At 38.5% G+C, this 10,634-nt stretch overlaps 1 pseudogene; it reads left to right on the top strand.

Annotated features, from left to right (window-relative positions):
• Window positions 1-278: 278 nt before the first annotated feature.
• Window positions 279-1,004, top strand: LOC124963644 (60S ribosomal protein L7-like; annotated as a pseudogene).
• The last annotated feature ends 9,630 nt before the right edge of the window (window positions 1,005-10,634 follow it).

The following is a 10,634-nucleotide window of genomic DNA, read 5'->3' as shown; positions in this document are numbered from 1 at the left end:
CAGGACCCAGGGCTTCAGATCAAGAGGCAGAGCAGGAGACTTCTGCTCTCCTATGGACTGTTCTGATGACAGCTGGGCTGAGAAGTAGACTTTCCACGGTCTGGGGAGAAGGTAAGTGTAGGGCACAGTGGAGAACTTGGTAGCGCACTTACCCTGCTGACTCCATGCACATTCCACATCAAGGGTTGGAAGTAAGGGGCTCAAAGACTTCCGTAGCTTCATTGCTACCATAATTCCCTTTTTAAACCTGATACTTCGCTCTTTTTCTGGCTGGAACCATGGAGGTTGCCAAAGAGAAGAAAAAGAAAGATCCTACTGTGCCAGAAACCCTTAAGAAAAAGTGAAGGAATTATGCAGAGCTGAAGGTAAAGTGCCTGAGGAAGAAGTTTGCCTAAAAGATGCTTTGAAAGGCAAGGAGGAAGCTTATCTATGAAAAAGCCAAGCATTACCACAAGGAAAACAGGCAGATGTACAGAACGGAGAGTTGAATGGCAAGAAAAGCTGGCAACTTCTATGTACCTGCAGAGTCCAAACTGGCATTTGTCATCAGGATCAGGGGTATCAATGGTGTGAGCCCAGAGATTCACAAGATGTACTTTGCCTTCGCCAGATCTTCAACGGCACCTTTGTTAAGCTCAACAAGGCTTCAGTTAATATGCTGAGGATCGTGGAACCATATATTGCATGGGGGTACCCAAACCTGAAGTCAGTGAGTGAACTAATTTACAAGCAAGGCTATGGCAAAATCAATAAGAAACGAATCACCTTGACAGATAATGCTTTGATGACATGATCTCTTGGTAAATACAGCATCGTCTGCATGGAAGATCTGATTCATGAGATCTACACTGCTGGAAAACGCTTCAAAGAAGCAAATACCTTCCTGTAGCCCTTCAAATTATCTTCTCCAAGAGGTGGAATTAAGAAAAAGACCACTCATTTTGTAGAAGGTGGAGATGCTGGCAACAGGGAAGACCAACAGACTTATTAGAAGAATGAACTAAGGTATCTACCCTCATATTTTTGTAATCTGGTCAGTTAATAAAACAGTATCTGCTCTTGATTTAAAAAAAAAAAACCTGATATTTTGATATTCATTTATCCTGCCTCAATGTGGAGGAGGTAGGGAGGGATGAGTGATTTGTATCCTAGCATCTAACAGGTGCTTTGTTTCTTAAAATGTGTCCATTATTTCCCATTGCCCCCAGTTCCTTTCCCATTGTCCTCAAATTCATGACTTAAACATGAGATGCAGGTCCTGCTTAACTCCTCAGTCATTGGCCACGACTTATAATCCAGACTCCTCCATACACCTGATGTTTGTGTCTTTATAATTTTACTAAGGTTTTTTTCTCTATGTATTTTTGTTTGTCATCTTTCCCCTATACTATCCTTTGTAAGGTATGTCTTTGTGGGAATCTTTTAACATAGATATGATAATACCTACTAGTTTCAAACTTCTCTTCTATACAGATTTCTTCTGTTTTTCTCACATTCCCAGGCACAAAGACTGTTTCAAGTTCAGTGAATTCACTGTCCCAAGAGAAGTTTCCACATCAGCACGTGTACACTTCTGCACTCACTAATTTACACCTCACCTCCTTCTTTTAACGTCTATATAAACAAATGCTTGAGATGACAGTGGAAGGCTAAATGTGACTTTGCCGTGAGGTTAAGAAGGGGAAGGCAGTCCAGGTCAAAAGGGAACATATATATAAGAGAAAAATTTGTGTACAGAGAACAGAGAAGACAGAAAGTGAATGCATTTCTTTTAAGACTAATTTATTTTACAGATGGTAAAAAGTCAATCTTAGAGTCATCAGAATAAAGATTTTGTATAAGAATACTGATAATGACGATGGTTAAGACTCAGTAAGTACCTGTCATGACCTAAACTATGGGCTAGAAGATTTATCCGTGCATCCTCTATAATCCATCATCATCTATATAAAACTAGTTTTTATAGATTTTCATATTTTATGAATGAAGAAACTGAGGTTTTAAACTATTGATTAATTTCCTTAAGTCACATGACTAATTAGTGGTGGAGTCATGGCTTGAGTACAGCATTTCACACTCCCAAACTAATTGCCTTAACTGCTACACTTCACAACAATGTGAAGAAGAGATAGACTGCATTTCATTTGTACGATCATCTCAATAACTTGGAACTTCCAGAGAAGATGTTTACCCTTGCCGTCTTGATTTTATTTTTATTCTTGGAAGAGAGTACAAGTGGAAATTTCCATGAGATGTGTGACAAGTCCTCAGAAAATTGATAGGGACAATGATATGACAAATGGCCACATAAAATTGATAAAAAGGCGATTGTTTGGTGATTGCTTACAACATCAGAAATAGTTGTAAGTAAACAAGAGTAGGTCTAAGACTTTGTGTCCCTTACCTGCTTCAGTAAAATCACCCTTAATTTGTGAACATTGAAAGATGCAGCCCGACTGGTTTATACCCATAACACTAACACCACCATCACCACCACCACCGTCACCAACAAAAACTTGGAAAATATCCAGATGTCCATCAACAGAACTTGATTAAATTAAAATATTGCTGTTTCATGGAATAATCCACAGTCAATAAAAGACTGTTGCAAACTTATAAATGTTGATTTCTGGAAAGTTACAACATACTACTAAGTGAAAAAAAATCCCACAATGTATACAAACCTACTTATATTTTGGTGTTTTGTGTCAAATGTCTTGACAGTGGCTGCCTCTAGTGGGACTGGGACAGGGGGGTAAAAAGAATTCTAGTTGTTTTATTTTATGCTGTTACGTAGTATTTTGATCTTTAAAATAACAGATGTATTGTTTTTGCAATAAGAATTTAAAACCTTAATTTTTCTCCCTTGAGAAAACCTGTGTCAGTTTCTTTGGCATTTTCCACTGTCTTAGACAAAGTATAGAAGGAATCTGATGATGTCTCTTATCCCTGCTCAAGTGTTTCCATGTTCCACCAGCAACAGAAGCAATATAAATACTTAGTGGCAAAACTCTTCTATTTTGGAGAAAAGAACTAATTTCTGTGTGACTCATTTTGAATCATCTAAAACATAAAACAAAAAGTCCTTCTATATAACTCACACAAAAGAAATGAAAAAGTCATGGGAATATATCTTTATTGTGATTTTGAAAAAGTGGTATTATTGTGGGAAATCAGAGAACCTTCTACAGTAGCAGCTTAATTTAGTTTTATAGAGTAGTAATGAAGTTCTTTAAGAAACTTGGTAGATGCTTTTCAGTTTAAACTTCATAAAAAGTTTACTGACATACTGATGTAGATCCAAGATTCATTCAAAATGAGAGAAAAGCACTTCTTTACTTTTATGGTAATTCATGCTGCTTACCATGACTGCAACCGGGTTTGTGAATACCCACTTTCTGTAATTAAAAAGAATTACCCTAAATTTGAATTTGTCTAATTAACTAGAACTCTAGAAAATGGTTTCTGAAGGAAAATTTGACAGAGTGGTCTCAGTGTCTGATATACCCCTACCGTGTTCCCAGCTCACAAAACAATTGCTGAATGAACTGGGTCTTGTCAGATTTCTCATAGAACAAGTGAAGGTCCTTTCAAGGTGCAAACAAGAATCTGTGGTCAGCGAAGACCTCAGAATCTGATGATGGGTTTTATTTTTAAATAGTGCACTGATTTATTTTAATAGTATGAGTAAATGAATAATGTTGATTCTCGAACCACCACCACCATTGTTCAGCCTCTTTCTTGAGATTCACCAATGCTTCAGATATGAAGAAGAATTGATTCTGCAGCTTTTCCATCATCTCCTTACTAATGCCAAATGGCAGAAATTTCTAGCAACAGTGTCACAATGAACATTTAGTCACCTTTAAGGATAAGATCTATACCAAGTAATTCATCTTTATTTTCTCCCTGAACAAACTTATGAGGTATTGTTATTTTCCATGTCTATTACTGTAGATATCTTCCTTTCTCTCAAGTATGGCTCACATATGGAAATTAAAGGCTACTTGTAGAATTGCTCTATTAATTCATGAATTAAAAATTTAAATAGCTTTTGAAGAAAATGGAATAATAATAATTATTCTCATCTTATAGGCCAAGAAGCACATGAGTTAAATGACCTGTCTGCAAGAATCTGCTTGAGGATGGGACCAGAACTTGAGAGCAGATCTCCCCATTCTGAGGTTGGACTCCTTCTGTGATATCAATCTTCTTGATTCATTTCTGCCAACCTTCTATTCAAAATGATGAGCAGAATGAATCAGTGGAGAAAGGTTGTTCCTTCACACACGCTTACTGGGGGCCTTTGGTATGTAAAGCATTGTTCTAGAAGTGGAAGATGCATAGAAATTGTTAGGACCCAACATCCCCAGCTGGTCTCAGCCCCTGTGCTGATTCTTGGCATAGACAGTTAGGCTTTCCAAGTATCCCACCTACTCCCTCCACTCCCAACTTCCCACATAGTTAGTTTAGAAGTTTGTGACTAACCAATGGACTGAGAGCAAAAGGGTAAGTGATGAGCCAAAGCAATTAAGAACTGGTGCAGCTCCACCAGCTGTGCTAAGATGGCATGTCACAGGAGAGAGAGGCCCCGACCTGGCTCGGCAGATGGAGTCAGTCTGCAGCAATTTCTAAGCCAATAAGAATTGAGAATTCGTTATCACAATAACTGTTGGATTAAAAATTTCTGAAAATTTCTTACCATTTCCCTGAAAAAGTCCTTTCTAACTAATGTATTTTCAGAAAGTGTCAGCAAAAGTATAGCTCAGTAGACATTTTTTCAATCCATTATTCATTTTTTCAAATAATTTGTAACCTATTTATAGGTTTCTTCCTAATTAGGTGGCACTAAAATACTGAGCAAATATAAGACAGAAAGGGGTTGTGGGTCATTAAACAATTTTAAATTTTACCTTGGTTAAAAAGAGACTGGAGTTACTAATTAATAAATAGTTTTCAAGTCAAGAATGTATATTAATATGTTATGAGAAAACCTAAAAGCATGAATGGAAATGGAATGTATAATCTTTCAACAGAGGGATAATAAGAAAATAAAGAAAGAGAATAATTCAAGAACATTCAGAAAATGGGGAAGCATGGAAAAAGCAGAATAAATTGTGCAAAATAAGATACAAGCCATCATAATAAATATAAATGGGCTATAGACATCAGTTAAAAGACAATAACTGCCAATTAAGAATTTAAAAACTACCTATATGATGTTTAAAATATAAAATAAGGATCCAGAGTATAAAGAATTTGTAAGAATAAGTACTCAACACAAAAATTTATACTAGAAAAATACTAATCAAAAAAAAAAAACTTAGTGCCATTATACTTCAAATCATAGATAAAATAGAAGTTTTCTAGAAAAATATAACCTAAGGGTTATTAAAAATTTGAATCAACCTGTTCATATTTAAGTAAATTGAACCCATTATTAGAAAATAACTACACAAAAATCTCTATATCTAGATAAAAGATTTATGCCAAACTCTCAGTGAACACAAAAAATAGCTTACAATGTACAGTTGTGTGAACAGGGTCAGAGGGAAAGCCCTTATCTTATTTAATGACTGATATAATCTTGACTTTTAAGAAGTATAGGGAAGAAATAACAGGCAATGTTGCTTAAGAGTAGTAACACAATAATATGAAAAAAAGCTCATCCAGATTCAGTAACACATGAAAATACATATTAGGACAAACTACATTGATCCTGAAGATTCTAGAACAATCAATATCCTTGGAAGCCTATTAAAATAAGTATAATTCAACAGTTTAAGAGATAGATAGATTACAAATAAAAGACTATTTGAAACCTGGAAAAGTCTACTGTGATACCTCAGGGCTTCCACAGGACCAAGTTCAGGATGCTATGCAGTCAGTCAGCTTGTGTTCAGTAAGAGATGCAAGTTAGTGTCTAAGGAGGTAATGGGGGGATGGGGGAGGTGAGGACAGCTTATGAGAATCAGGAGATGTGATCAACATGCTTGTAGACTGACTAGTGTTGTAGACCTCGAGGCAAAGATAAGCCTGCAGGAAGGTGATTCGAGAGTGTTCTTGGGATCAGAATCTGTGGGGAAAGGGAAAGTCCTGTGGAAAGCAAGACTGAGGGGTGGGAAGAAGGGAGTGCAATAAAGACACGAAAGCTTCATCAGTGAACTCCAAAATGGGATGAACCGTTGAAGCCATTGAAAGGGCACTAGTCACTGTGCATAGGATGTCCACTTGGGTGGGGCAGCTCTCTGGGGCTGGGGAAATCCCCGAGGGGGATGATGGCCCAAAGTTGTCAGCCAGCAGCTGGGGATATACTGCTAAAGACTGAGGGAGCTGCACAGGAGAGATAGCAGAGTGGAGTGTCAAATTCCATAGTGGGAGAAAGGACAGAGGAAGGATGGGAATTGACACTGGAGTTTCTAGTTGTGCATTATGGTGGACACTGATTCTACCCAGAGAAATAGGAAGCATGGGTGAAATTGTGTAGTTGGACTAAGAAGAGGAAATAGGTCAGTTTAGGGCATGTGGAGTTTGAATTGTAAAGCTGGAGAGTCCCACTGGCAATTAAATTTGTTAAGTCCGACATTTGCATGAAAATTTGTACTCTGTGAGTGCATGCATATATTTGAGTATCATTCAGATGAGGGAAACTCATGAGAATGCTTTTGAATAAATTAGGGAAACAGCCCTCCCTTAGGTCAGTACTGGCCCTGGTACATGTAGAGACATGTTTAAGCAGCTCTAAGATAGTGGCTGGCGTTGGGCCAAGAGGTGACGCATAATTAGTGTTAACATGGCAGTGATATTGCGATACCCCCTGCTTCACTCTTTCTGCCAAGGATTGCTTTAGCTATTCTGGGTTTTTTATTCTTCCAGATGAATTTCATAATTACTTGCTCTATTTCTGTAAGGTACATCATTGGGATTTTAATTGGAATTGCATTGAATCTGTATAGCACTTTTGGTAGTATGGCCATTTTGACAATATTAATTCTGCCTATCCAAGAACATGGGAGATCTTTCCATCTTCTAAGGTTTTCTTGAATTTCTTTCTTTAGTGTTCTGTAGTTCTCATTGTAGAGGTCTTTCACCTCTTTTGTGAGATTGATTCCCAAATACTTTATTTTTTTCGAAGCTATTGTGAATGGGGTAGTTTTCCTAATTTCTCTTTCTGAAGATTCATCGCTTATGTATAGAAATGCCTTAGATTTATGTGCATTGATCTTATATCCCACTACTTTACTGAATTCACTTATGAGATCTAAAAGTTTTCTGGTGGAATTTCCTGGTTCCTCTAAGTATACCATCATATCATCAGCAAATAGGGATAGTTTGAGTTCTTCTTTTCCTATTCGTATCCCTTTAATTTCTTTGGTCTGTCTAATTGCTCTGGCTAGAGTTTCAAGGACGATATTGAATAGAAGTGGTGAAAGAGGGCATCCCTGCCTTGTTCCAGTTTTTAGAGGGAATGCTTTCAGTTTTTCACCATTTAGAATGATATTAGCCATGGGTTTAGCGTAGATGGCCTTTCTTCAACTCTACTACAAAGCAATAGTAACAAAAACGGCATGGTATTGGTACCAAAATAGAAAGGTGGATCAATGGTACAGAATAGAGGACACGGACACAAACCCAAATAAATACAATTTTCTCATACTAGACAAAGGGGCCAAAAATATGCAATGGAGAAAAGATAGCCTCTTCAACAAATGGTGCTGGGAGAATTGGAAATCCATATGCAACAGAATGAAACTAAACCCATATCTCTCACCATGCACGAAACTAAACTCAAAATGGATTAAGGATCTTGGAATCAGACCAGAGACCTTGCATCTTATAGAAGAAAAAGTAGGTCCAGAGCTTCAACATGTCGGCTTAGGACCAGACTTCCTCAACAGGACTCCCATAGCACAAGAAATAAAAGCAAGAATTAATAACTGGGATAGATTCAAACTAAAAAGCTTTCTCTCAGCAAAGGAAACTATCAGCAATGCGAAGAAAGAGCCTACAGAGTGGGAGAAAATCTTTGCCAATCATACTTCAGATAGAGCGCTAATCTCCAGAATCTATAAAGAACTCAAAAAACTCTACACCAAGAATGCAAATAATCCAATCGACAAATGGGCTAAGGAAATGAATAGACACTTCACAGAAGAAGATATACAAGCAATCAACAAACATATGGAAAAATGTTCAACATCTCTAGTAATAAGAGAAATGCAAATCAAAACCACCCTAAGATTCCATCTCACCCCAATTAGAATGGCAATTATCAAGAATACAAGCAACAACAGGTGTTGGCGAGGATGTGGGGAGAAAGGTACACTCTTACATTGCTGGTGGGGCTGCAAATTAGTGCAGCCACTCTGGAAAGCAGTGTGGAGATTCCTTAGAAAACTTGGAATGGAAACACCATTTGACCCAGCTATCCCACTCCTTGGCCTATACCCAAAGGACTTAAAATCAGCATATTACAGAGATACAGCCACATCAATGTTCATAGCTGCTCAGTTCACAATAGCCAGATTGTGGAACCAACCTAGATGTCCTTCAATTGATGAATGGATAAAGAAAATGTGGTATATATATAAAATGGAATATTACTCAGCCATAAAGAATGATAAAATTATGGCATTTGCAGGCAAATGGATGAAACTGGAGAATATCATGCTAAGTGAGATAAGCCAATCTCAAAAAACCAAAGGAAGAATGATATCACTAATAAGTGGATGATGATACATAATGGGGGGTGGGAAGGGTTAGTGTTGGGGTCGGAGTTGGGTTTAGGGAGGGGGGCAGGAATGGAGGAAGGAAGGACTGTATAGATGGAGGGGAAGGGTGGGAGGGGAGGGGGGGAAGGGAAAAAATGGCAGAATGAATCAAACAACATTACCCTATGTAAATTTATGAGTACACAAATGGTATGCCTTTACGCCATGTACAGACAGAGAAACAACATGTATCCCATTTGTTTACAATAAAAAAACAAAACAAAACAAAACATGGCAGTGATCTCTTATGACCTTTTGCCTGATTAGTTAATGTCTCCTCTGCGCTAGTGGTCAACAGATGTTCCTCATTCATTCTTGATTGGTACTGTGGCGCATGCTCCAACTGTGCTACTTAATCCTAAGCTGATTGGCTGCCTTAGGGTATATAAGACATTCTCTTCGCCTGGGAGGAGGTCACAGATCGCAGGACGGAGGACTAAAGCCACACCTCTAGGTTGCAGGACACAGGCTGCACACCACACGCCGCACCCTGCACCTCCAAGAAGCGACTCACCTCTAAAATTAAGCAAAGCCTCTCTTCCTCTAAGCAAAGCCACTCTTCTCTAAGCAAAGCCTCTCTTCCTCTAAGCAAAGCCTCTCTTCCTCTATAAACTAGCGAACAAGCAAGTAAGCAAGGAATCAGCTCAGAAATAGAAGTAGTTCATTCCCAGTCCACCTCCGATTCCTTCCCGCGGGATTGTTGCTGTGGGCGGCAACAGGTACACAGCCTGGCAAGGAGAACCCAGACCTGTCTTCTGCCTCCATTTTCTCTCAGTCTGGCACTTTGGCACAGTGCACAAACTGCACAGTCCCACTCAGCAGCCCTGAATTGAATGACAAGTGAAGTCTTAAATATAAAAAATAAATAAATAAATAAAAAGGGCTAGGAGTGAGATGGGCTAGAGCTCAATGGTAAAGCACCTCTGGGTTCAATCCCCAGCACCCTGCAAAAATCCCTTTTGGGGATAGCAGGCTAGACTCAGTCATCAATGTGAATACCACGTCCTAAGTGCTGGCCTTGCTGAAATGCACGTAGTCCAAAAAAGATAATTTAATAGACTTTGCAAATGTTGGATGATTGAGTGTGCAGAGTAGCTACCTTTATTTGTCTTCCTCTTTGTGTCAGATATTCTAGAAAAATCTTTTTTAAATTTCATAACAGTCTTGTGATGTATTTTACAGATGAAGAAATTGAGATTCAGATTTGTTGAGCTACTCATTAAAGGATGCATGAGGGTGAATGGGTAGTTAAAACTCTGTCCTGCATCTGATGATTCCACCTCTCTCCCTCCCTCTCTCTCTCTCTCTCTCTCTCTCTCCATATGCCTGTGCATTCCTGAAGTTCTTAAAGCTTGCTTGCCCTCTGGCACTCAACTCCTTAGTGTCAAGCTGTACCAGCTTATAACTGCTGAAGTTTTTCAGAACTTCTGTGGCCTCTTGCCATGGAAGCCTGAAATGACCCCTGGCAGATGAATAACATCCTCCATCAATCCAGATTCAGTATAAACAGATTCATGGCTTGTCTTGCAAGGCAGATACCGTCAGCAGGGGAAGTTGCGGTGTTTATGTTCACAACTGTGATGATGATTGTCCTTAAATCACAGTGTATTACTGGTCTATAAATCAAAGGCTGGCTTTTAAATTACTGATCTACCAAGTTAGAAGTCAAGAAGCACAAACAGTACTTTAAAAAACTGTAAATTTTTGGCTACTACAAAATTCTCCATGAACACTGTACTTCAACCTTTCTCCCCCACATATTCTCTGTATCAGAATCAAGTTCTAAATTTACTATGTATGGGGAGAGACTATTAAGCACCTAGATCCTGTTAACCTCTATGAAGTTTCTAGCACTGGCCTATC

The sequence above is a fragment of the Sciurus carolinensis genome, chromosome 13 (genome assembly GCF_902686445.1).
Source record: "Sciurus carolinensis chromosome 13, mSciCar1.2, whole genome shotgun sequence".
NCBI lineage: Eukaryota > Metazoa > Chordata > Mammalia > Rodentia > Sciuridae > Sciurus > Sciurus carolinensis.
This window is presented reverse-complemented; position numbering and strand designations above follow the sequence as displayed.